We start from the raw sequence: 27760 nt of genomic DNA, 5'->3' as shown, positions 1-27760 counted from the left end.
CCAATCTCTGTGCTCAGGTGTCATCCCTGGATCAGTAATGCTGACACCACACAGTAATTGAAGGATTTATAACAGAGTAGCAATCACACACTTATTACATCGGGTGTCTCAAAAGAGAACATATTACAATAAATATGGCTTAAGGCCATCTAATAACGATAACGGCGGTAGGCTTGGAAGATAAGTGAGTCCATCAACTCCAACGGCATCACTGAGTATAGAACCATGACCTAAAACTCCTTAATCGTCGTCTGAAAAGTCTGCAACATTAACGTTGCAGCCCGAAACGGGTTAGCGCATGGAATATGCTGGCAAAGTAGCACATAGAGAGTAATGGAATGAAACAGTCTATTCTATATGCATATTTGGCTGGTGGAAAGCTCTATGGTTTTAGTTTTGTGGAAAGCCAATTTTTCCCTACTGCAAAGGAATAAATTTTCTTTTAACTATCATGGTAGTTGTTAAACATTGAGAATGGTTGACAGCATTCTCAATCCCAATTAAGCATCATCATTAAACAAAACCCAACAAAATTAAAGTTTAGAGTAGCATGTTGAGATTCACATGATAATCCAGGTACTAGATACTCAAGACGTCCATAACCGGGGACACGGCTAACCATGATTAGTTTATACACTCTGCAGAGGTTTGCGCACTTTTCCCCACAAGACTCGATCTCCTCCATTGGATTTCTCGCACTACATGGTGTTTGAGAAACGGATGACTGAGACATAGTCTTTCAGAAGCGCTAGCACCTTACGAACGGGTAGACCGTACCAACCTACATCCCCTACATCTGCTAGTCTACCACTGTAAGAGTTCGAACGACTTAGTCAACTATGCTAGAGCCCATAATAGCTTGTGGCTGCACACGGAAGTTTCTAGCATGAATAATCTCATGATCTCTTTGAGCCTGGGTGGTGGTCCGTAAAGAAAAACAGGCAATCGCTAGAATACCCAGGTGCCTCAATCCACCCAGATGTGTATTTAAGTTGCCACCTTAAGTAAACCATTAATTAACAATCTCACATCTGTCATGGATACACTCACCCAATCCACGTCTACTAGCATAGCATGGCCTAATAAGCAAACGTAGAAGTAACTCCCAAAGGTTTGATAATAACAGGTAATAGGTACTACCTCAACTACTTCCCAAACCCACAATTTAATTAGATCCTAATCATGCAATGTGTGAGGATTGATCTAATGCAATAAAACTGGGTAGTTGGAAAGCATGATCAAAGTGTTACTTGCCTTGCTGATGATCCGGGAAACCTAGCGATTCGAAGTAGCAAGCGGCGCACTCCGGGTACTCTATTGCAAACAAACAAGCATACAATAAGTACTCAACTAATGCACAGGTAAAACTCACATAAGAGATCTAACCAGAAACTTCAACTTAAGAACTCCGGTTGGCAAAAAGAATCAAACCGAACGAAGCAACGAAAGACAAACGGCAAAAGAAAGAGGCTTCATTTACTATTCTAGATCTAGGGCAATTTTTACAGTGGCAAAAACTTGTTTAAGTTGGTTAAACGGAAAGAGGGTTTCGAGACGAAACTCTAGGCGCTTGAATCGTCTGATTCCGATAAACGAGCGAAAAGTTATACTAAAACAAAAATCAGATCAGAAATCGCGATCAGAAAAATCGCGGATTTAATCCGAGAAAAAGAAAAACGACGAACATTTGTTAAAACGAACGAACGGGCGAATGCTCGCTATTTAAATAAACCGGAAAAACCGATCTATTTAAAAAAACCAAAACTAAAAAAACAAACAAAACTGTCAGAAAACCGAACGGTTTTTCGAGAAAAAACTGGAGGCGAAAAAAAGCTACCTCCGGCGACTCCGGCGGCGGCAGCGGTCCGGCGGCGGCGGGGCGGTGGTGCGGCAGCGGCGGCGGCGGGGCACGGCGGTGGTGGCGGAGGGGCCAGCTAGGGTTAGGGTTAGGGCGGGGCGGCGGCGTGGGCTTCGGCCGGGGCGGGGTGCGGCTTATAAGAGGCCCGGCCAGGAGAGTCCTGGTCGGTTACGGCCCAAGGTTGGTTCGTACATTTTTTTTAAATAATTACGCTCGGAAAAAAACAAAAGAAATACTAAACGGACTCAGAAAATCCCGAAATAAATTTTCCCTGGCTTCTAAAATCAAGCCGCACAGGAGGAACATTTATTTGGGGCCTAAATGCAATTTTGAAAAACGCGCATTTTTTTCCTAAATTCAAATAAAATAGCAAATAAAACCAAAATAAAATCTTATTTGATTTTTTATTAAATCCTCAATATTCCTTTATTTTGGGAAACTCATTTTATTCCCTCTCTCATTATTTTTGTAATATAAATAATTGAAGATAAAATAAATAAAATCAAATGATCCTATTTTCAAAATTTGAGACAACTCAAATATGAAAATAACGAAATCCCCAACTCTCTCGGAGGGTCCTTGAGTTGCGTGAAATTTCTAGGATCAACCAAAATGCAATAAATATGATATGCAATGATGGTCTAGTGTATAACATTCCAAATTGAAAATTTGGGATGTTACAAACCTACCCCCTTAAGATGAATCTCGCCCTCGAGATTCGGGTTGGCTTGAAAATAGGTGAGGGTGGTCCTTCAGCAAATCTTCCTCTCGCTCCCAGGTGGCTTCATCTTTCGTGTGGTGGCTCCACTGAACCTTGCAAAACTTGATAACCTTGCTGCGGGTGACTCGAATAGCTTCCAGCGGTACCGTATCTCTCAGTGGTATGTCAGCCATCTCTGCATGGCACTTCTTCAACTAGGAAACGTGGAACACGTCGTGAACTCCCAACAATCCCTCGGGCAATTCCAACTTATAGGCAACTTCTCCCATATGCTCCAAAACTTTGTATGGGCCTACAAAACGTGGCGCTAACTTTCCCTTAACTCCAAAGCGCTTAACTCTTCGAAGTGGTGATACTCGAAGATAAACTCGGTCTCCGACTTCGTGAACTGTCTCCATGCGTTTAGAATCTGCATAACTCTTCTGCCTGGATTGAGCTACCTTGAGCCTATCGCGAATCAATTTCAATTTCTATTCAGACTCCGTAATCAGATCCGACCAAACAACTGACGGTCTCCAACTTCATCCCAAGACAATGGGGTCCTGCACCTCCTTCCGTACAAGGCTTCGAAAGGGGCCATCTTCAAACTGAATTGATAGCTGTTGTTGTAAGAGAACTCTGCATACGGCAAATTCTCGTCCCAGCTAGATCCATAATCTAGCGCACAAGCTCTTAGCATATCCTCCAAAATCTGATTGACTCTCTCCGTCTGTCCATTTGTCTGCGGGTGGAAAGCTGTGCTAAACTCCAGTCTGGTTCCCAAAGTTTCATGCAACTGATTCCAAAGCTTTGAGGTAAATTGGGTTCCTCCATCTGATACTATGCTCCTTGGAACTCCATGTAGACAAACAATTCTGGTCATATATATCTTTGCCAACTTTGCACTGGTATAGGTAGTCTTCACGGGAATGAAATGAGCTACCTTTGTCAAACGATCGACTACAACCCATATCGAGTCATAGCCTGAACGTGTTCTGGGCAATCCTGTAATAAAATCCATGCCTAGCTTATCCCACTTCCATTCGGGTATCGGCAATGGTTGTAGCAATCCTGCTGGCTTCTGATGCTCTGCCTTTACTCTCTGACATACATCACAAACTGCTACATATTCTGCAATATCCTTCTTCATTCCGGTCCACCAGAATATATCCTTCAAATCCAAATACATCTTGGTATTTCCTGGGTGAATCGAATATGGTGAATCATGAGCCTCCTGTAAGATTAACTTCCCGATCTCCGAATCATTTGGTACATAGACACGGTCTTCAAACCATAGGGTATCGTGCTCATCCTCACGAAATCCCTTAGCTTTTCCGTTGCTCATTTTCTCCTTAATAGAAGCAATCTCCTTGTCGGTCCTTTGAGCTTCTCTGATCTTATCCATCAAAATGGACTGAATCTCCAATGCTGCTACATAGCCTCTCGGGACTATTTCCATACATAGCTCTCGTAGATTTTCGGCTAACTCCCTTGGTAAATCTCCCGTCATTAGGGTGTTGACATGACTCTTACGGCTTAACGCGTCAGCTACTACGTTAGCCTTTCCGGGGTGATAATGCAATTTCATATCATAGTCCTTGATGAGCTCCAACCATCTCCTTTGTCTGAGGTTCAACTCCTTCTGTGTGAAAATATATTTCAAACTCTTGTGATCCGTGTACACCTCGCAATGGTTTCAATCAGAAAATGTCTCCAAGTCTTCAATGCATGCACTACGGCTGCTAACTCCAAATCATGCGTAGCATAATTCAACTCATGAGGCTTAAGTTGTCGTGAGGCATATGAAATAACTCTTCCTTCCTGCATAACAACTGCTCCAAGTCCTCGACGTGAAGCGTCACAATACACCTCATAATCCTTGGTCTGATCCGGTAAAATCAACACAGGTGAGGTAACCAAATGTTTCTTCAACTCCTGAAAACTAGCCTCACAATCCTCAGTCCATATGAACTTGGTATCCTTCTTCAACAACTCCGTCATAGGCTTCACAATTTTTGAGAAATTCTCAATAAACCTCCGGTAATATCCTGCGAGTCCAAGAAAACTCCGGATCTCTCCAACTGTTGTTGGCGCTTCCCACTTGGTCACGGTATCAACTTTAGCGGGATCTATTGCTATACCTTCTCTGGATATAACATGTCCGAGAAATCCAACTTCCTTCAACCAAAACTCACATTTGCTGAACTTGGCATATAGTTGATGTTCTCTGAGTTTACCAAGCACCAAACGCAAAAGCTCCTTATGCTCCTCTTCATTCTTCAAGTAAACCAGGATATCATCAATGAACACTACGACGAACTTATCCAAGAACTCCATAAACACTTTGTTCATCATGTTCAAAAATATGCAGGTGCATTAGTCAGACCAAATGACATAACGGTATACTCGTACAGCCCTTACTTGGTGGTAAAAGCCGTCTTGGGTATATCCTGTTCTAGAATCTTCAACTGGTGGTATCCTGATCGCAGATCGATCTTGGAAAATACCATAGCTCCTTGCAATCGATCAAACAGATCATTGATCATCGGTAGTGGGTACTTGTTCTTGATGGTTACTTCATTCAAACCTCTATAATCAACAACCATCCTTAACGATCCATCCTTCTTTTCCACTAGAAGTACTGGCGATCCCCAAGGTGAAGAACTTGGGCGAATATATCCTTTATCCAGTAACTCCTTAATTTGCTTCTTAATTTCCACCAAATCCTTTGTAGGCATCCTATATGGTCTTTTTGATATTGGCCATGTGGCTGGCAAAAGCTCAATCAAAAACTCAATATCTCTATCCGGTGGCATGCCTGGCAACTCTTCTGGAAATACTTTGGGGAAATCCTTCACTACTGGTACTTCCTCCTGCACAACTCCTATTAAACAATTTACTTGAGTTCTCTTCGGCACATGCCGGGATACATACTTGATCCTTCTCCCTTCTGGGGTGGTAAGCAAAATCGACTTACTGGCGCAATTGATGTTTCCTCCATACATCGACAACCAATCCATGCCTAATATCACATCCAATCCTTGAGATTCCAACACTATTAGGTCTGAGGGAAATACGTAGTTACCAATCCTTAATGGCAACCGATCACACCATAGGCTAGCCATATATTCTTCTCCAGGCGAGGTTACTAACATGGGTGACCTAAGGGCTTGGGTTGGCAGTTTATACTTATCCACAAATCCCCTTGATATGTATGAATGTGATGCACCAGTATCGAAAAGAACAAGTGTAGTAAATGACTTAACCAAAAACTTACCGATTACTGCATCCGGCTGCTCTTCAACCTCCTCCACGTTAACGTGGTTCACCTGTCCCCTGTTGAAAGGGTTCGGCTTCTTCCCAGAGCTTCCATTGCCGTTTCCATTCCGTGATTCAGGACATTCATTAGCATAATGTCTAGTCTTCTGGCACTTAAAACAGGTGAGTTGGCTCAGGTCTCTCTTGGCTGAGGTCGATGGATTGGTGCAGTTCTGTCCGTTACTTCCTCCATTCCCATTACTATTCTTGGTGCCATTGTGATTGTGCGAGCTACCTCCTCCATGGGTATGCTGAAAATGTCCTCCTGGTCTAGGGGTAAAACGTGGCTTCTGCTGAGCTCCTGAATTGTGCTTCCCTTGTCCATACTTCCTCTTGCAATTCTCAATCTGCTGCTGCTTCCCTTCAATCATAAGAGCACGATCTACCAACTCCTGGTAGTTGTTGAAGGTTGCTACCATCAACTGCATGCTCAACTCATCATTCAGTCCTTCCAGAAACTTCTCCTGCTTTGTTGCATCTGTAGCAACGTCATCTGGGGCATAACGTGCTAATTTACTAAAGTCCTCCACATACTGGCCAACAGTCCGTCCTCCTTGGCGCAAGTTGTGAAACTCTCGCTTCTTCATGGCCATAGCTCCTGCTGAAACATCGGCAATTCGAAAAGCCTGCTGAAACTAGTCCCACGTGACAGTGTCGACGGGGAAAGTGGCTGTGAAATTGTCCCACCATGATGCTGCGGGTCCTTCAAGCTGATGTGCGGCAAACTTCACCTTTTCCGCATGCGTGCATCCTGCTGTGGTCAACTCTCTAGCTGTCTTGCGGAGCCAATCATCTGCCACTATCGGCTCGGTGCTACTGGAAAACACCAGCGGATTTAGCCTAAGAAAACGGGCAAAGTGATCAACAGGTGGTGGTGGTGGTGGGTTGTTGTTGTTGTTGTTCCCCTAGTTCTGATTCTGGACTAACAACTACATCAATGTGTTCTGCTGCTGGATCAGCTGGGTGAGCTCCGGTGGGAAGGTAAATCCGGGGTCACGTCTCGGAGGCATCTGAGGGTTTAGAAAAGATGAGATTTAAGAATAGAGGGGGTCTAAAGAGAAAACACTACCCATATGCACATGAGGCAAAAGAAAACAATTCACTTCATTTAATCAATCAAACAAGGGCATACAATCGATCTAACTATCACAAAAGTGCTCGGACTACTATATTTACATGGTGGACTACTACTACTTATGAGGTGGTCTACTAAAAATATTCTTCGATTGCAGACTCCATGATATCTGCTCCAGCTTCATCAACATAGTCATCATCGCTATCATCTGGATCCGAGTCGGTGTCGTCGATGATGATGTAGTCTTCCGGGCGAATCTCCTTGGGTTCTTCGTCTTCTTCTACTGGTGTAGGGCCTCCCATGAATATTCCGATCTTCTTGATTAGATCATCATTCTTCTCCACTAATACTTCAATTTCCTCTTCATAATCTTCACGTGTAGCCTTGAGTTCTTCCTCCAGTTCCTTGATTCTTGTCCTTGCCTTCTTTAGATTTATCATGTCAGCGCACATCTGGTTTTCCTGACGTCGAATGTGCTGGTTTAACTCCTGGATAAAAGCTGCAACTGATCTATCCTTCCTGGTGCTGATCATCTCCCAGTGATCATCTCGGCACCCACAAATCTGGTAGATAGTATCCTTGAGATCATTGCGGTAGACTTCTCCAATACTTCCCATGACAATGTGAGCTGCCATGCTCTTTCCTAGACTCCAAGTTGGTGCATCAAAAGAAAACTCTATGGGCTCGATGACTGGCATGAACGTCCTTCCTGGAACTTGAACTTGAATCATCCAGCGCTCTTCTTCAGGTAATGTGGCATTGTAGGTTCCGGTGAAGCTTGGTACTCCTATGTTCAGGTATCTAGTGACTTCCTTCAAGTGACGTCCAAAGGGTGTATCTTCATCCGATTGAGTGAACTTGTTCCTTGCATCCGCCATCCTAAAAGAGTAGAAAAGATGAGAAGTCAGAAAAGAGAGGAGAGTGAGTAGTGATCTAGGTCTTTATCTTAGTGGTCGTGTCCTACAGTCAGCGTGTGCTCTGATACCATCTTATAGCGACCAGACCTCAAACGGTCTAATCTCTGTGCTCAGGTGTCATCCCTGGATCAGTAATGCTGACACCACACAATACTTGAAGGATTTATAACAGAGTAGCAATCACACACTTATTACATCAGGTGTCCCAAAAGAGAACTTACTACAATAAATATGGCTTAAGGCCATCTAATAACGATAATAGCGGAAGGCTTGGAAGATAAGTGAGTCCATCAACTCCAACGGCATCACTGAGTATAGAACCACGACCTAAAACTCCTTAATCATCGTCTGAAAAGTCTGCAACATTAACGTTGTAGCCCAAAACGGGTTAGCACATGGAATATGCTGGCAAAGTAGCACATAGAGAGTAATGGAATGAAACAGTCTATTCTATATGCATATTTGGCTGGTGGAAAGCTCTATGGTTTTAGTTTTGCGGAAAGCCAATTTTTCCCTACTGCAAAGGAATAAATTTTCTTTTAACTATCATGGTAGTTGTTAAACATTGAGAATGGTTGACAGCATTCTCAATCCCAATTAAGCATCATCATTAAACAAAACCCAACAAAATTAAATTTTAGAGTAGCATGTTGAGATTCACATGATAATCCAGGTACTAGATACTCAAGACGTCCATAACCGGGGACACAGCTAACCATGATTAGTTTGTACACTCTGCAGAGGTTTGCGCACTTTTCCCCACAAGACTCGATCTCCTCCGTTGGATTTCTCACACTACATGGTGTTTGAGAAACGGATGACCGAGACATAGTCTTTCAGAAGCGCTAGCACCTTACGAACGGGTAGACCGTACCAACCTACATCCCCTACATCTGCTAGTCTACCACTGTAAGAGTTCGCATGACTTAGTCAACTATGCTAGAGCCCATAATAGCTTGTGGCTGTAGACGGAAGTTTCTAGCATGAATAATCTCATGATCCCTTTGAGTCTGGGTGGTGGTCCATAAAGAAAAACAGGCAATCGCTGGAATACCCAGATGCCTCAATCCACCCAAATGTGTATTTAAGTTGGCACCTTAAGTAAACCATTAATTAACAATCTCACATCTATCATGGATACACTCACCCAATCCACATCTACTAGCATAGCATGGCATAATAAGCAAACGTAGAAGTAACTCCCAAAGGTTTGATAATAACAGGTAATAGGTACTACCTCAACTAATTCCCAAACCCACAATTTAATTAGATCCTAATCATGCAATGTATGAGGATTGATCTAATGCAATAAAACTGGGTAGTTGGAAAGCATGATCAAAGTGTTACTTGCCTTGCTGATGATCCGGGAAACCTGGCGATTCGAAGTAGCAAGCGGCGCACTCCGGGTACTCTATCGCAAACAAACAAACAAGCATACAATAAGTACTCAACTAATGCACAGGTAAAACTCACATAAGAGATCTAACCAGAAAGTTCAACTTAAGAACTCCGGTTGGCAAAAAGAATCAAACCGAACGAAGCAACGAAGACAAACAGCAAAAGAAAGAGGCTTCGTTTACTATTCTGGATCTAGGGCAATTTTTACAGTGGCAAAAACTTTTTTAAGTTAGTTAAACGGAAAGAGGGTTTCGAGACGAAACTCTAGGCGCTTGAATCGCCTGATTCTGATAAACGAGCGAAAAGTTATACTAAAACAAAAATCAGATCAGAAATCGCAATCAGAAAAATCGCGGATTTATTCTAAGAAAAAGAGTACGACGAACGTTCATTAAAACGAAAGAATGGGCGAACACTCGCTATTTAAATAAACCGGAAAACTGATCTATTTAAAAAAACCGAAACTAAAAAAACGAACAAAACTGTTGGAAAACCGAACGGTTTTTCGAGAAAAAACCGGAGGCGAAAAAAAACTACCTCCGATGACTCCGGCGGCGATCCGGCGGCGGTGGCGGTCCGGCGGCGGCGGCGGGGCGGGGGCGCGGGCGGTGCAGGCGGCGCGGCAGCGGCGGCGGCGGGGCGCGGCGGCGGTGGCGGCGGGGCCGGCTAGGGTTAGGGTTAGGGCGGGGCGGCGGCGTGGGCTTCGGCCGGGGCGGGGCGCGGCTTATAAGAGGCCCGGCCAGGAGAGTCCTTGTCGGTTACGGCCCAAGGTCGGTTCGGACGTTTTTTCTAATAATTACGCTCGAAAAAAAACAAAAGAAATAGTAAACCGACTCCAAAAATCCCGAAACAAATTTTCCCCGGCTTTTAAAATTAAGCCGCACGGATGAACATTTATTTGGGGCCTAAATGCAAATTTGAAAAACGCGCATTTTTCCTAAATTCAAATAAAATAGCAAATAAAACCAAAATAAAATCTTATTTGATTTTTTAATTAAATCCTCAATATTCCTTTATTTTGGGAAAGTCATTTTATTCCCTCTCTCATTATTTTTGTAATAGAAATAATTGAAGATAAAATAAATAAAATCAAATGATCCTATTTTCAAAATTTGAGACAACTTAACTATGAAAATAACGAAATCCCCAACTCTGTCCGAGGGTCCTTGAGTTGCGTGAAATTTCTAGGATCAACCAAAATGCAATAAAGATGATATGCAATGATGGTCTAGTGTATAACATTCCAAATTGAAAATTTGGGATGTTACATGCATGATTACTTACAGCCTCGTATTTCTTCTTCGAAACTTTGGTTTAGTTAGGCCCACTAGATCGATTTTTCTTGCCATGGGAAGAGGTGCTTTGTGATGGGTTCCATCTTACAGTGCTTGATCCCAGTGACAGAAGGGGAAGCGACACGTATGCATCATTGCTGTTAAGGATAACAAGATGGGGTCCATTTCTACATAAATAGATCTTGTCTACATCATGTCATCATCCTTATTGCATTACTCCATTTCTCCATGAACTTAATACACTAGATGCAAGCTGGATAGCGATTGATCTGTGGAGTAATAGTAGTAGATGCAGGCAGGAGTCGGTCTACTAATCTTGGACGTGATGCCTATATAATGATGATTGCTTGGATATCGTCATGATTATCTGAAGTTCTATCAATTGCCCAATAGTAATTTGTTTAGCCACCCTTGCTATTTTTCTCGAGAGAAGCCACTAGTGAAATCTACGCCCCCGGGTCTCTTCTTTATTATATTTGCCTTCGCGATCTATTTTCATTTGATGTTATTTTTATATCCATTAATCCAATAACCACAAAACACCTTTTTGCAATTTTATTTATTTATTTATTTTATCTCGCGTTTCCGTGAGATCTATTTATCCAATCTACTACAATTTTACCTATCTTTTTACCCGTGAGGGATTGACAACCCCTCTCTTACATCGGGTTGCTAGTATTTGTTCTTTGTGTGCAAGAGCTGTTTACATGGTGTTGCGTGGTTCTCCTACTGGTTTGATAACCTTGGTCTCATCACTGAGGGAAATACCTACCATACCTGTGCTGCATCATCCCTTCCTCTTTGGGGAAATACCGACGTAGTTCAAGCCGCATCAGAACGAATTTCTGGCACCGTTACCGGGGAGGTGAGTGCTTGAAGGTATATCTTTAGATCTTGCAATTGAATCTTTTAGTTTCTTGTTTATCACTAGTTTGGCTTATAAAAGAAAACTACAAAATATGGAATTGAGGTGGTCTCATATTATTCATCTTTATAATGTCTTTCGTGAAAATGATGGAAAGGAAAATTGTGCTCAATTGATAGAAGAAGAATTCTATAAAATGTTTGATAAAAAATATTTGAATGATGAGCATGATTGCAATGTTATTAATATTAATTCTTTGAATATCCATGATGCTAGTGATATGCAAAGCCATAAGCTTGGGGATGCTATGTTTGATGAAGATGATATTTTTAGTCCCCAAGATTTGATGTGCAAATTTGTTATAATGATTGTGCCTCCTATTTATGATGATTATATTGATGAAAGTGGGTTTGGAAGAGTGTCAACTCTAGGTACTAATGATCCCACTATTTTGGAGGGTGTTGAATCTTATTATAATTATGAAACTGGATTTGGAGAGGTCATGACTTTAGTTAGTGATGAATCCACTATTTCGGAAGAGGTTTCAATTGACTATGATAACAGAGTTGCTATCTATGATGATTATGGCGATGACATGTATGCTATAAAGAATAATGATAACCATGAAACTTGTCATCATGATTTTAATTTTCAATCACATGATAGTTATTTTGTGTAGTTTGCTCCCACTACTATTCATGAGAATAAATTTGCTTATGTGGAGAGTAACAAACTTTCTATGCTTATGGATCATGAAAAGAATGCTTTATGTGATAGCTATATTGTTGAATTCATTCATGATCCTACTGAAAATTATTATGAGAGATGAACATATGCTTTTACATATCACAATAATATCAAGTTTCCTCTCTTTATGTTGAAAATCTTGAAGTTGCACTTGTTTTGCCTTCCTATGCTAGTTGATCCTCGCTCCCAAAAGTTATTCTCTCACAAAATCCCTATACATAGGAAGTGGGTTAGGCTTAAATGCGCTTGATGTGTGTTTCATGATGTTCTTGTTATGTTTCAATTCTTATCTATTATGCGAGCATCATTTAACTCATCTAGCCTAGCTAAAAGGCATTAAAGAAAAGAGCTTGTTGGGAGACAACCCAACATTTACCCCTACTATTTTTCTGTGTTAAAATGGTTAAGCTACTGTAGTAATCATGTTATTTTGTTTCAATAAAGTGCCAGGTAAGACCTTTGGGATGATCTATGGTGATAGTTGATTTGATCTTCCTGAAAAACAAAAAAATTGCGCCCTGTAAAATTATTTTCATTTTTTTACAGAAGTGTGATAATATCCTGATTCTATTCGCACAAGATTGGTATACAAATTTCCCAGGTTGTCCTATTTTTCAGAATTTTTGGAGTAGAAGAAGTATGGTTGGAGTACAGATTACTACAGACTGTTCTGTTTTTTCAAGATTCTGTTTTCAATGTATAGTTTGCTTGTTTTTTAGTTTCTATGGCTTATATTGCTCAATATAAATTGTAGAAATGATAGGGTACAGTAAGAATTGTTTGAGAACAATTATAAATCTTGTCTTTGACAGTACCAAAGTGAATGGTTTGCTCTTTATCATACTAACCTATCTCATGAAGTTCCGTTAAGTTTTGTGTGATTGAAGTTTTCAAGTTTTGGGTGAGACATCAATATGAGGAGAATAAGGAGTGATAAGACCCTAAGATTGGGGATGACCAAGGGACCCAAAGGTAATATTCAAGGAACATCTAAGCAACTAAGCTTGGGATTCCCCGGAAGGCATCCGCTCTTTCGTCTCCAACATTATCGGTAACCTCAATTGGAGCTATATTTTTTATTTGTCACATGATATGTGTTTTGCTTGCAGCATCATTTTATTTTGTTTTAATTTTCTTGCTACTATCTATAATAATGTTTTGCATCTTTTACTTCAATAAAAATGTCAAGTATAGCCTTTACCATGCTTATTTTGCAAGTATATGAGTTTCTATTTCAAAACAGAAAGTTTATCGCTGTTGCAAATTTTTTCTAGAAAAGTCAGAAAGTGATAAAATTTTGAAACTTTTTGCAAAATAATCTATGATAAATTTTCTACAGAGTGGAAATTTTTTAGAATTTTTGGAATTACAGAAGTGTGAATGTTCTTGCGTTCTTTACAGACTGTACTGTTTTGGCAGATTGCTGTTATGATTGCATTGTTTGCATATGTTTGCTACTTTATTGATTCTATTTGAGGAAAAGACTATTAAATATGCAGAGGCATTTAGTATGCAATGTTAAATTATAATTTTTGTGATTTGCTAAAGTAGATAATGATAAGGTGTTGCATTGATTTATACTAACATATCTTATGAGTTCTTGTTGAGTTTTGTGGATGAAGTTTTTAAGAATTAGGGAAACCGTGTTATGAGAAGGATAAAGAAAACACAAGAGCTCAAGCTTGGGGATGCCCAAGGCATGCCAAGTTAATAAGAAGTCTCAAACATCTAAGCTTGAGGTCGCCCCGGTAGGCATCCCACTTTTCTTCATCAACAATTATCGGTTAGCCTTGGTTGAGCCTAAGTTTTTGCTTCTTCAGCTGATGTGTGTCATTCTTAGAATTTCATTTTATTTTGTTTTGCTTTCTATTTTAATAAAATACTTAGATATCGAAGTTTTTTAAATAAGAGAGAGTCTTCACATAGCTACCTATTTACTTAACTACTCACATGATCTTCACTTATATCTTTTTGGAGTAGTTTGTCTTTTGCTCATCACTACTGCAGGATGCTGCTAACGCGACACTACGATCAGAGACCCTTCGACGAAACTTTGTGCGATGCCATAATCGCAAACGGTGGTGTAAAAAACCCGTCAAAAATGGTGCAAAACGTTTGCGATGGAGGATGCATCAAACATGGTTCAGATTTTAGTTGCGTGTGCAATGCAGGGCATACGATTCATCTCAATTAACTGTTTGAGATGAGGAGGAACAAAAGAAACGGGAAGCCAGATGAAGGTGTGTGTGATATACGGCATGCAGTTCACTCGGATGAACTGTTCGCGTTGAGACATAAGAACAAAAATGGTCCAAATGATGTGTGTGATACGCGGCAAACAGGTCCGTAATCAGAAATGTGTGTGAATACCGATAATAACACAGACTATTACTGCTAATAAGACGTGTGTGTTGTGCGATGGGATTGCATACAGAACAACAACATATATATATACATATATATATATACATACATATATATATACACACATATATATACATATATATAGGACAGGGCTATTCTGTTACTAGTAACAGAATATTATTTTGTTACCCCGTGCCCCTTATAGGAGCCGAATCGGTACGACAAAAAGAAACGAGCCCACCCCGAAACCCAAAACAAAACACACCAGGTTCGAGCCGATCCCACCAAAAAAACCTCGCCGTCTCCCTCCCACGATGGCACCGCCCACCCCTGTGCACCGGCCGCCGCCCTCCCCCGCGCACCAGCCGCCGCCCTCCCCGCGCACCAGTCGCCTCACTCCCCCGCACAGCGGCCGTCGCCCTCCCCGCCCACCGGTCGCCTCCCTCCCTCGCGCACCGACCGCCTCCCTCCCCCGTGCTCCGGCCGCCTCCCTCCCCGTGGTCCGTCCGTCTTTCTCCCCAAGATCCGGCCGCCTTCCCCGCGAGGTCCCATGGTCGCACCACCGCCCCCAGCCCCTCCGTCCGCAAGCGAGGGCTTTGGGCCGCCCTCCTTGCCCCGAGTGCCCGCTGGACGTCGGCGGCAGAAGCATGGTGGCGGGTGCTTGCGTGTTGGGGTACTGGTGTGCTGCTTCTCCGGCGAGGAAGCCGTGCTACACCGGCACCGCCACTCATCTCCATTTTCTCTGGTATATTTCTGTTGTAGTTCTTCAGTGTGCACAAAAAGGACTAGCAGTTCAATTACTATAAATTACTAAATTCCTTAAGCCGGCCTCCTCTCGTACTTCAGATTTTCAATATTGGTCTAGTCAGTATGTTGAAGATGAAGTTCCTTTTTTAACTTCTCCGGTTAATATACATGAACATGGTCATCTTTTTTACATGTACTAACATCAGCTCATTCAGAGTTGTTCGTGTGCTTGTAACACAAATCAGTTCAAAATCTCGAGAGAAGTAAGCTCAAAGAAAAAACTACAGAAGTTCGAAGCCGAGATGTTTGCATATGTTTTGTTGAATTGAATTCCCTAAAAAAGAACTAAAGGAGGTTAAAAATCATGGTTGTATTTTCTTATGTGGTTTTTCCCTTCAATTACAGAAAAAAGGGCAACTACATATTTTGCAATGTTTCAGCTACAAAAGATACATCAGTTCAAATGAGAAAAAACATCAGTTCGAAAAATATATAAAGGAGGCTGTGAGCCAAAATAACTAATTTTTTTGTTCTGTTTAATTTTTCAGCTGAAAAAGAGAACAATTTCTCTCTATCTATCCTTCTTTTTAGGAAGATTGGGATGGGAGTCGGCGAGGGGGGGGCAAAGTGTGTTGTTGCTTCTACAATTTCAAACATGAATTTGAGAAAAGTTATTCCTTGGCTAAGTTCAAAAATTGTCATTCTGTGAAGTTCAGCTATTCAGCCATGAACTACTAAATGGTGGAGTTGCATTTTGTTTCTTCAGTACATACATGATTGAATGTAATCAATGGAACATATGTCGAATCTCCAAGATAGATTTCATATTTATTTTCTTGCAAGTAGCAAATCTTTCGGTGGATTAGTACAACTTCTGTACGACCTTTTGTTCACAAATCTTTAAGTATTGTTTCTACATGAATATTTTTAGTACTTTGTACAGAAAGTGTGGTCCATTTGTAAAATTATGTGAATGAGTAGCATAAATAAATAAAATATGAAAAAAGGCATCCTTCACTCTTGCAGTCTTGAAGGTAATTAAGTGCCTTTAGAAATTCTAACAATCCATCCCAGACTAACCAAAACAGTACATGTTAGTTTTTTTAAAAAGAATCTAGTATAAGTTGATCAACGTTTTAATTCCTTTCACTATATATGCACTTCATTATAGTCAACCATTGGTTAATTTGTCAGCTGCAAGTGAATAATGATCTTGCATTGTTGAGAAACACCTACCAGAATGTGGTTCAGAAACAAAAGTAAGTTAAAGAGAGGGGGTGTGGTCACTGAACCCTGATGGTGCACTCACATTGCTAACTGAAATGTTCACTATTTGTATACCACTATTGCATTGTGATATCTATCTAACTAGGCCGAAGGATCTTAAGGGTGTCCTGATTTGGTCAACATGTTCTCTGTTTATTCTGTTTTAATGTCTGCAATACATTCCAACTTGGCGAGATTCACATCATCGTTAGCACCATGTTCGCTGGCAAGACCACTACGCTTCTCTGCCGGCACTAACACGTGCTCACCCCGTCCCATCTCTTGTTTACTGCTTCATTTTGCGTTGCTAAAATACAGAAAAAACAAGTGAGTTCAAATTGTAAAAAAAAATAAGAAGCTAGATGTTAAAAAATCAGAAGCCGTTTTAGTGAATCTATATTGAAAATTAACTCATGTTTTAGTGAACCAGAACTGGTTTGTACTTTTTGCTTGATGCGTGTTCATGAGCAGTTCGAAACGTGTAGTTGTTCCCTGCTTTGCTATAACACTTGTTAGATTGCTATCCAAAAATGTCATGTATTCATAAATTTGCTGCTGGTGTAGCAGCCCAGTATATATTTTATCATCAGTTCATAAAGGAAAGCCGAATCAGTGCAATGTGCGTGTTAAAAAAATCAGTTTTATATTGTATGGTAGTTTGCTGTATAGAAAATTTGTAATAGTTTGGCCAAAATAAAGTTCGCATAGTTCAGAATTGCGAGGCAGTAATGTTTAGTGAGAGAAAACCATTAGTTTAAATATATATGTAGGAGGTTGAGAGAATAAAAAATGTGATTTTTTTATGCATTTAATTTTTCAGCTGTAAGAGAGAAGAATTTCTCTCTTGTCTATCTTGCTTCTCAGGAAAATTGGGCTGGGAGTTGAGAAGCTGAGCAAAATGTGTTGCTGCACAAGCACCTACAGTTCCCGGTGGTCGCCTTGGCCGCACTTGGCCACGAGCTCGTCCACCATGGTGACTGGCAGCCGTCCAAGTGGAATGCGGACATTAGTCCAAGCAGAACTTGGGATGGCTTCTGGGCAACTGCAGGTTAGAAAGTTCAACATTTGATAGGAATTCAGTGCAGAGAAATGTAGTTTAGAAATCCATCTTCTGTTCTCCCCCACCCCCCCTCCAAAAAAAGTTTTTCTTCTAAAGCTTGAAGCGAATGGGCTAGGAAGTGTTATAAGAAATTGTTTTGTTTCCGTATATACATTCCATAGGAGAAGATGCATCATGATGAAAAGCTTGGTTCGGTGTGTGGCCTAGAGTAGCATGAGACTCTAATGTTCTGTGAACATATTCAGAGTTTAACTAATTCAGTGCAAGTTTTTCTTATGAAAAACTGATATTTTCCGCATGTACTAATCCATTTCAACTGTGGGTGTGTTTAAAAAAGAGTTCAACATGTACTGAAAAATGCCTTCAAAAAACGAAGAGTAAATAACATCATTGAGTTCTAGTACCTAAATTACAAAAGTTCACTGACAAAAAAATATCAGTAAAATATAGTGCTTTAACTAGAAGATCACTCATGCTATTTGCTTAATAGTTTCTCTGTTGTTTCAACTTTTATTTTAATCTTTTCATTTGTAAATTATGCATCTTTTTTTGTTTACAAATTATAGGCATGATACTTGTACTGGGACTAGAGTACAAGTATTACTTCCACGAAAGTTCAAAATAAAACCCGAAGCAAGTTCTTTCTCCATTTGGGCACCCTCTGCTGCTGTTGTTTGCTTCACCATGTGGCACATAACTTGTTGCTGCACTTCAACAATCAGTTTGCCTGTAAGCATAGCGACAAAGTGGCATCCTCGTTGCGTGCCTCTGCCGAGGAGGATGTAGCAGCGGGGTTGAACTCCCCATTCATATCTCCTCTCTCTTATCTCTCACCTACAAAAATTGATTGCTAATTTGATTTCTTGTACTGAACTATGATTTTCCATTGATGCAGAGAAGGTGATTGATTGTTCATCTGCCCAATGAGAACTGGCATTTTTTCTTAAGCTTTGATGTTACACTACGGCTAAAGTGTTTTAGTTGTTACAAGTTGAAAACTCCACAACAACCTGTGAATGCAAGTTTCAATTTTGTTGGGATAGTAGTGTGGTTAGACTTGTATTTCCCGTGATTGTAGAAGCATCTAGGGAAGTAACACAATATTTATGTGAATTGTTGTCCGTTCCATGTGCATGTTCGATAAGTTCAAATTTTAATTTGAGATTTTTGACAAGATATAATAATAGGATTGCATTGTATAGATACATAAGTTCAGTACAGAGATGGTGATTCAGTTCGTCTTTTGTATGCATCAGAGTATCTCCTCCCCTTGCCGCACACACATGACGAGCGGTCAAGCTAGCGTTGTTTGCGATTACTAGTCGTGACTCTTACGTTGTCATTGGACAAAGAATTTCATTTTATAATATGCTTTCATATAGAGAAACTTTCGTAGTGGTTCGATGGAATAAATCGCATCAGTACTGACTTGGATCCATGCTTGCCTATAATGCATTGAAAAATCAATTTTTTCGCCTTCACTAAGGCTTGAGAAGCATGTATCTCATTTATAAGACGCTTTGGCATTTGGTCGATGATATTTATTGCATCGTTCATCACTAATCTTGAGGAGGAGATTCATTTGTGCATTTCTATGTTTGTTGTGTAAATCTGTTGATTTTTAATGTTTTAGGGATTTCGGGAGAGTGGAGACCTGGAAGAGCACTTTCAGGAGTTATTGGCCATCACAATAAATGACCAAGAAGAGCACTTTCAATAGTCAAGGAAGACAACAACAACAACGAAAAAAATGCAACGATGCATCATGCTGACATTGATGAAAAGCTATGATTTTGTGCTCCTGTTTGTTATTATGTCAATGAGAAACCAATACTTCTTTTCTTCAGGTTTCGTGTTTTAATTGGTGAGGGAAAAACAAATTTTCCTATTCAAGTGGAAGCTCCCAGTATATGATGGATGTGGGAGTTATTTTTACATTCACTGTTCGGTGCTTCTTTTTATGTAATGTTTTATGTTTTCAAGTGCTCGATGAAAATTTATGTTCCTAGTAGTTCATGTATTATTGCGTGAGGAGTTCATGTGTTACTGGCCAGTAAGTAAACCTATTAATCACTCTCTCAAGTATGATGAAAAAAATGGGCAGTAAATTGATGAAAAAATATCATCGAGTTCAGAACATGCCGAGACACGCGACAGCCACCCCAGTTCGGGCGTAGTAAGTACCTCAGTACAAGTTAAAAACGGTGGTCCGTTCGGAATAAAAGAAATGGCAAAAATTCTAATTGTAAAGTTCAAGCAAAAAAAAAAAGAAACCCCATAAAAATCCTGCTTAGTAAGTACCTCAGTACAAGTCGTAAAATGAGAGAAGTTCAGAACAACGTTGTCAAAAAATGTTGAGTTAAAAAAAAGAAACAAAACAAACACATTTTCTTTTTGAATAAAATATCATTTAGTTCGATGATACAAACCATACAAGTACAGGGGCGACTATACAGTAAACCGTTGAAAACTTACGAGAAAAATATTACCAAAAAAACAGAGCAAAGTCTAGTTAGTGAAAACACGCTTAGTACAAACCCATGCAAGCATCAGTACAAGTACCCTTTTTCGGAACCATTCAAAATTACTCTACAAAAAATTGCTGAGTACAAACATGCATATATATCAGTATGACTACTCTGTTTTTCACACGAGAAAACAGCAGGATCCGTCGTGCCGTATTCAAAATTACTCTTAAACGGTTGCGAAATAGAGAAAACGTTCGACATGACTAAGTTTCGCATTTTTGATAGCTATCCAACGGTATATTATTTGCCATATTTCGACAAACTTTTAAAAAAAATGACATTCAAAATCAAATTTGACCATATTCGAATTCGTTTTTAAACCGTAAGGAATTAGAAAAACATTTCTATACAAAACAGTTGCGCATTTTACATAGCTTTCCAACGCCGTATCATTTGGGTCAATCCGACAAACCGTTTGCAAAAAGTCGCAAAAATACGTTTGCCCAGAATTTCACCGTTTTTCAAATAACTTTTAAATCATATAGAATTATAAAAAACAATACATATATGGAAGATGCGGATTTTCACCAGCTTTCCAACGCCATCTTATTTGCTCAATTCCGATAAACCGTTTCAAAATTGAGTCCAAAATATGATTCACGTTTTCGGTTTTGAAAAAAATGGTTTTTTCAAAACTGCTCTTAAACCATAATGATTTTTGCAAAAACGTTCAATATACTTGAAATATGGTTGTCAAGAGCTTTCCAACGATATATTGCACGCCACATTCCGACAAAAAAATTACAAAAAATTTTTGAACTAAAGAAGACGATCTGTTAAACACAACTGAAAGTATCAGTTCAACCGCTTCGAAAACATCAGTACAACCACCTGAAACTGTCAGTTCAAAAAGGGTAACCGAATAATATTATGTTACGCGTAACAGAATAGCCCAGATGTATATATATATGTATATATATAAGGACATGCTTGCATAACCAAATTAAACATCCACTTACATAGGTGGCTACTACAACCATGGCATTTGCGCACACCAAAGTAAACTATTACATGCATAATTACATAGGTGGCTACTACGCACATGACATTTCCACACACCAATAAAGTAAACAATATATTATATGCATGATTAACTAGCATAAACGATCATCTGATCAACATCTACTTCTTGTGATGCTTGCTCTTCTTGTGGCTCGATCTGGGCTCGTCAATTTTGCTAACGAGGCACTTCCTCATGTCAACGATCCACCTGTGCATCTCGTAGCATGTGTACACGTTCTTGGGCGCAACCCTGAGGTGAGGTTCATCCAGTTGCCGCATCCAAGCCCCCTGCCAGGATATGGGACTTGTTCTCTGGGCATCCTGCTTCATCTTTTCGTAGTAGGGGTCAATGATGGCCGAGGCAAGTTTGACCAGGGAGTCCTTCTTCATGCTGCCCCAGACCATGTAGTGGTCAAGAATTTTGACAAGGTTCTTGCAGGCCAAGCCCGTAACACTGAGCACTTTTACATCGTTGGTGGTTTCCACTGTGGCAAACTTGTAGTCAATGCTGTTGACAAACCTGTTGAAACGGTCGCAAGGCTCTGTGGCCATGCAGTGGTGGTAGATGAGGACATGATGGTGCACACACAACTAGGAGACAGCAACCTTCTGATCTATGCCGGGACGACCGGCGGTGTACTGGAGGTCGATGCCAACCACCTTGTACTTGTCTCCAGCAAGCAACTGCTCAACGCTGTTGATGTAGTCGTCCACCACGGGCGGGTCGATGGTGTACACCACTGAGAAATCCGTCTCCCTCACATGGGTCTCCACTCTATGCTTGCCGAACTCCATTGGAGCGCCGCTGGACATCCCCTCTCTATGTGTAGTCATGGGTGTGCTTGTTGTGTTGGGGGGCGCGGTCGAAAGGTTGAGGAGACTAAGGTTATAATGGCTGCGGGAATTAAAAGGGAAGCCGGACGGCCACGAATATCGGCAGGTCCTGATGGCAGTTTTAATTTGTAGCGCGTAACTCCATCGTACCGCACGTAACTGCATCACGTGGCAACGCGCGTGGTGCAACCGCATGCATACGGGGCCCCCGACGTGATCGAGCGCACGCCCAACCGTTGGCAGAGTGCACGCGGAGGGACACGAGCAGAGCGCTCCGCGGTCACCTCAACGTCGAGCAACCATATATATATATATAAACACTATTATGATCACGGGATTAGAATAATATTCCGATCACAACATGAACTTCCCGAGTAACGCGCCTGACCTTCCCCGAATACTAGGTTGAACTTCAGCTAAAAGGTGTCCAAATGGGCTTGCGATATACCATTGGATAGCTATGGACATCAGTATCATGACCCAAGTTAAATTTTTGGCAAAATGTAAGCGGATTAAGAGCAGTTTTGAAAACCATTCTTTCTTCATACAAAAAACGTGAATCGTATTTTCGATTGCATTTTTAAACCGTTTATCGGAATGAGGCAAATAATATGGCGTTGGAAAGCTGCTACAAAACCGCTCCTTCCACATGTTGAAAGTTTTCTCTAATTCCCTACGGTTAAAGAGTAAGTCGGAAAATCGTAAAATTTCGCAAACTAAACACCCGAGTTCATATTTTCGATGCCATTTCTAAACGGCTAATCCAATTGAGGCAAATAATCTGGCGTTGGAAAGCTTATGAAAATGTGCTACTTTTTTATGTTAAAAGCTTTTTCTAATCTTGAACGGTTTAAAAGTAATTTAGAAAATGATACAAGTTCCACCGAGTTCATATTTTCGAGCTAATTTTTTAACCGTACATCCAAATGCAGCAAATGATATGGTGTTGGAAAGCTTGAACAAATGCGAAACTTTTTTGTATATATTGTTTCTCCTAATTCATTACTGTTTTATGTCAGATTTGAAAATGGCTAAAACCGTATTTTTGCCGTAATTTCTACAAACTTTATCGGAATGGGGTAAATAATATACCGCTGAAAAGCTACGGAAAATGCGAAACTTTTTCATGTTGATAGTTTTCTCTGATTCGTAGCCATTTTTATGTAATTTCGAAAACGGCGAGATCACTCGTTCTGCCTTTATTTCGAAAGAGATTCTTCGAAAATCCACCGCGTGAAGAACCTGACCTTCTCGGCATGTGCGCCTGATCTTCACTCTGTTTTTCACGTGCTTTTTTTGCCCGCAGCTCTACATCCACTGCTCGTAGCTCTCCATCCACTCACCGGAATTGAGCAAATAATATACCAGCGGAAAGCTGATGTAAACACGCAACTTTCCCGTGTTGATCGTTTTTTCATACTCGCGACTATTTTAAAAGTTTTTCATCTCAAATTCATTCACTATAATAGTCGAACTTCCTGCTGTTTTCACGTTGAACTTCTGTGACGTATTTTCGTTTGTAATTTTCTCATCCATTCGTCAGTGTTACACAAATGATATTCCTTTTGTAGAAATCTCTCTCACACCGATCGAGGACTTCAAATTACACAAATAATATTCCTGTTGTTTTGAAGTAAATTATAAAATGACGAGATCATGATTTCTGCTTTCATCGTGAATGGAAAAGCACTGCGTGAAGTAATTGGACTTCTCGGGCATGTCTGTTTGAACTTCACTCTGTTTTTAACGTGCTATTTTTTGCACTGCTTGAAGTAGTTGAAGCTCTGGGCATGTCCGTTTGAACTTCACTCTGTTTCAACTTATTGTATTTTTCTTATATGAAATACGCACCATGTAGTACGTGAACTTCCAGTTGTTATCACTTTGAACTTCTCTCTGGTTTGAGATAGTTATTTTAAAACACAAAAAGGAAATAATTTTTTTATGTATTTTGGACATCTAAATACACACTAAACTTCTCACACAAGAATTTTTTGAACATTTCCTCGCCGAGCACTTGAACTTCTAGCTACCTTTTTTCGTTTATGAGTTGTTTTCAAAACTGCAAAAAATTGTCAGGACCGGTTCTTCGGGGCATAATTTCCTAAAAAAAATGGCCCTTGTGCTCATAAGTCCCAGGATTACTGTTAGCTGATGAGGCACCAACTTGATACAGATATTCCAAGCAAAGTACATAATATGTAGTACAAGACCATCCTGGCCTATGAGTACAACAACTACTTTTCTAGTGGCTGAAGGCGGAAGTGGTTTGCGGGTCACCAGCGTCTATGGGACTCCATTTCCCACAGGAACAGCTGACCAGGATAAATCCTATCTTCGCGAGGCTGCTATCTCCATTGTGTAGGTTCCGGGGCTGCCATCGCAACGTTCCTTTCCACACAAGAAATCTGGCCAAGACAATAGCCAGGGAGAAGCCCGTGAGTACTTTGAATGTACTCGCAAACATTAAGAACATAGGTATAATATAGTCACTGATAATCATGATTTAAAATATTCTATGATCACTTCGTCAGTTGTAAAATAAGGTTTATGATGCACGCAAGTAGATCATTTAAATAAAACATGAGTAAACAAACAGGGTGTAGAAATGAGAAGCACCGATCGGGTGTCTGAAGCGATGCCTCGAAAGGATAATAATATGAAGCATGCCTCAGTCGGGCGTCTGAGCGACACCACATAAAGGGCTTATAATTAAACGAAATAACAAACATGCCACAGTCGGGCGTCTGTGCGACACCACATAAAGGGCTTATAAGTAAAAGAAATAACAAAACATGCCACAGTCGGGCGTCTCAGCGGCACCACATAAAGGGCTTATAATTAAACGAAATAACAAACATGCCACAGTCGGGCGTCTGTGCGACACCACATAAAGGGCTTATAAGTAAAAGAAATAACAAAACATGCCACAGTCGGGCGTCTCAGCGGCACCACATAAAGGGCTTATAATTAAACGAAATAACAAACATGCCACAGTCGGGCGTCTGTGCGACACCACATAAAGGGCTTATAAGTAAATGAAATAACAAAACATGCCACAGTCGGGCGTCTGAGCGACACCACATAAAAGGCTTATGTATAAAAATAATCATAGTGAATATCCAGGAGGTAGAACCGTCCCAGGGATACTCAATAATTCAAATAACATAAATGGTTAGTCCATAATAATAATAATCATAATCATCATACATCACAAGTCATGATCAATATTCTGGTTTAATAGTTTCTCCTCCGAAGACCGACACTAAGACCGACACTTGACCCATCCCAGACTGTAGTCCTTAACCATGGACACGGCTATTCGAATAGGTATTATCCCTGCAGAGGGTGTACTCTTTACCCACGAGTAACTTCTTTAGTCCATCAGAACTAATTCCGTCTACGGTCTTTTAGTCGAAAACACGCCTGACTTGCACACACCAGCTTAACTTTACTCGTGTATGGAATCACCCAGACACCTGCTAAGCAAAACTCTAAGTGGGGAGGCTACAACCTCGCGTAGCATGGGATCAAATTTTTATCACGCGCTCTAAGGGGTGGCCTCCCCTCTCGGTCCCAACCGGAAACACCCATGCCCCCGGACCAGGTGGCATGCCTAGCAGCTACAACCGGTATCTTCCACCATGGCCTCTCTGTATGGTGTGTGCTAGGACAGGGGTTGACAACTTACTGAACCGTACCCTACCTACGGTAGGGGCAAGTGGCAGCACGAAACAAGTATGGGGGTTACTGGAACAAGACTCGATCTATGGCCGACTCAGGAGGCTTAAGTATTTCCTGCATGGTTAGCTCAAGAATTATATTTCACAGCCATCAGACACAACCACCACTTATCATACCTCCCCCTGCCCTACCGGTCATAACCGTCTCGACGAGGGACAAGCTCGTGTCTACACAAGACAGAGACTTTCCCGGGTCCTACCCGGTAGGCATGAGAGGCATATGAGGGTGATTTCTATCACAAGCATATCCATTTCCAACAGCAAGAATTTTCATTTATGCACCCAAGGTGTATGATCATATCATCACATAAAAATAACCAACTCTTCATGGCAAGGTGGTGTTATAACCGTATCGAACAACCCACAAAACATTATGCCAGGGATCAGAATGCTTGCCTTCAAGGTCTGGAGAGGTGAGGTGCACTCCAATACTTTTTGAAAGCTCTCTTCTCTCTCTCCAAAATCCTATTTTCGAAAATATGCAAACAACACATACTTTAAAAACAGTACAAAAAGTTGTCTTAATTATTTTTGAAATAAATCTTAACATAAACTAGGTGAACTTTGCGAGAGGTAGGAAAAAGAATCAATTCATTTGTATTATATTTAAAAAGTTATAGCCAATCAATGTTTTGGGCAAATTCTGTTTTTAAATTAAAAAAAAGAAAACGTTTCAGATAGAAATACGCTTCCGGGGCAGAGGAGACGTACTTATGAAGTTTACGCCTTCACTTAAAACACGTGGAGGCAAGGCTGGGTCACTGACAGTGGGTCCACGGGGCCCACTGGTCAGGTTTGACCAGTCGCCTCTCCCTCCTTTCTCCTTTGCCCGAGCGGTGGCGGGATTCTAGCGATCGTCGCCGGCGAACGGAGTCTCCTCGAGGGCATCCAAGGCCAGGGATGGATCCGCCACTCCTAGGCAGTCCTCCTGGTGGTCGACTTACCGGCGGGGATGGAGGGAATCGCCAGCGGCGAGCTCCACGGTGGAGGAAGCTTCGGGCATGGTTGGGGGCTTTGTCTCCGGTGGCTCCCGATCAAAATTGAGCTTGGGGGTGGACTCACGAGACGAAGGGAGGGCCCCTGGTGAAGAGAGTGGAGGGGGAGAGGCCCTGGTGGCGCCGGAGTGAACGAGACAGTGGCGGCGGCCGTGGTTGCCGGAGATGAGGAAGACGAACCCTCTGGTCTTTCTACTGCCACGGGAGGGTCAGTGAGGGAGTGAGGGAAGTTGCTTGAGGGCCTGACGAGCTCGGGGCTTCTTATATAGGCGAGCAGTGGCGGTTCCGACGATGGCCGAGGATAAGAATGCCGGCGACCATCATTCTGTAGCTAGGGCGACGTGGAGGCGACGAGGGCTTGCGGACAAGGCTGCGGATGAGCTTGAGCTGTTCAAGGGGGCAGCTGGCGAGCGCTGGTGGCTCGGGCGGTGCCGTCCACGGCAGAGGCTGCTGTGGCCGCCCGCTAGCCGCCGTTGCCGACCTGATGACGGCGCTGTTGGGCGCCAGGGGGGCTTGGCTGGTTCCTGCGAGCGGATGAGGTAGGGGGGTGCGGCTCTGTAGGCGAGCAAGGGCCGGGGCGCGACGCGGCGACCCGAGCGCACGCACGCTACATGCTTGACAATATGCCAAGGCATGCTAGGGGGCTCCAAACCACAAGAGAGTTAGCAGGGTGGGGCTATAGGATTGGGCAAATCCATGTGACATGCTGGTCTAGTCAGGGGATCAAGTTCATAACACAAACCAGAAACTAAGCCAAAACTGGTCATGCACTCAAGGTGTTTGACAAAATGCCAATGGCATCTAGGCAACTCATGCGGTGGCCAAATTCTCCAGATCAATGTCTCCTTGGCTGAGTAGGAGGGTGGTGAGGTTAGTTTAACAAAAACAAACACTTGTTAGTGCAAGTTCTGCAAAACTTCAGTTCTGGACAACAGGTAAATGGCATTGTTTCATGATCCAGAAATCTTCCAATGGGTCCCCTCTTCTGGACTTAAGGGTTTTGCAAGGTGGGCCATAAGCAGGAGAAAACTCAAGGGTACTAGAGCAA

This window comes from Triticum urartu, chromosome 1 (genome assembly GCF_003073215.2).
Source record: "Triticum urartu cultivar G1812 chromosome 1, Tu2.1, whole genome shotgun sequence".
NCBI classification, from domain to species: domain Eukaryota; kingdom Viridiplantae; phylum Streptophyta; class Magnoliopsida; order Poales; family Poaceae; genus Triticum; species Triticum urartu.
This window is presented reverse-complemented; position numbering follows the sequence as displayed.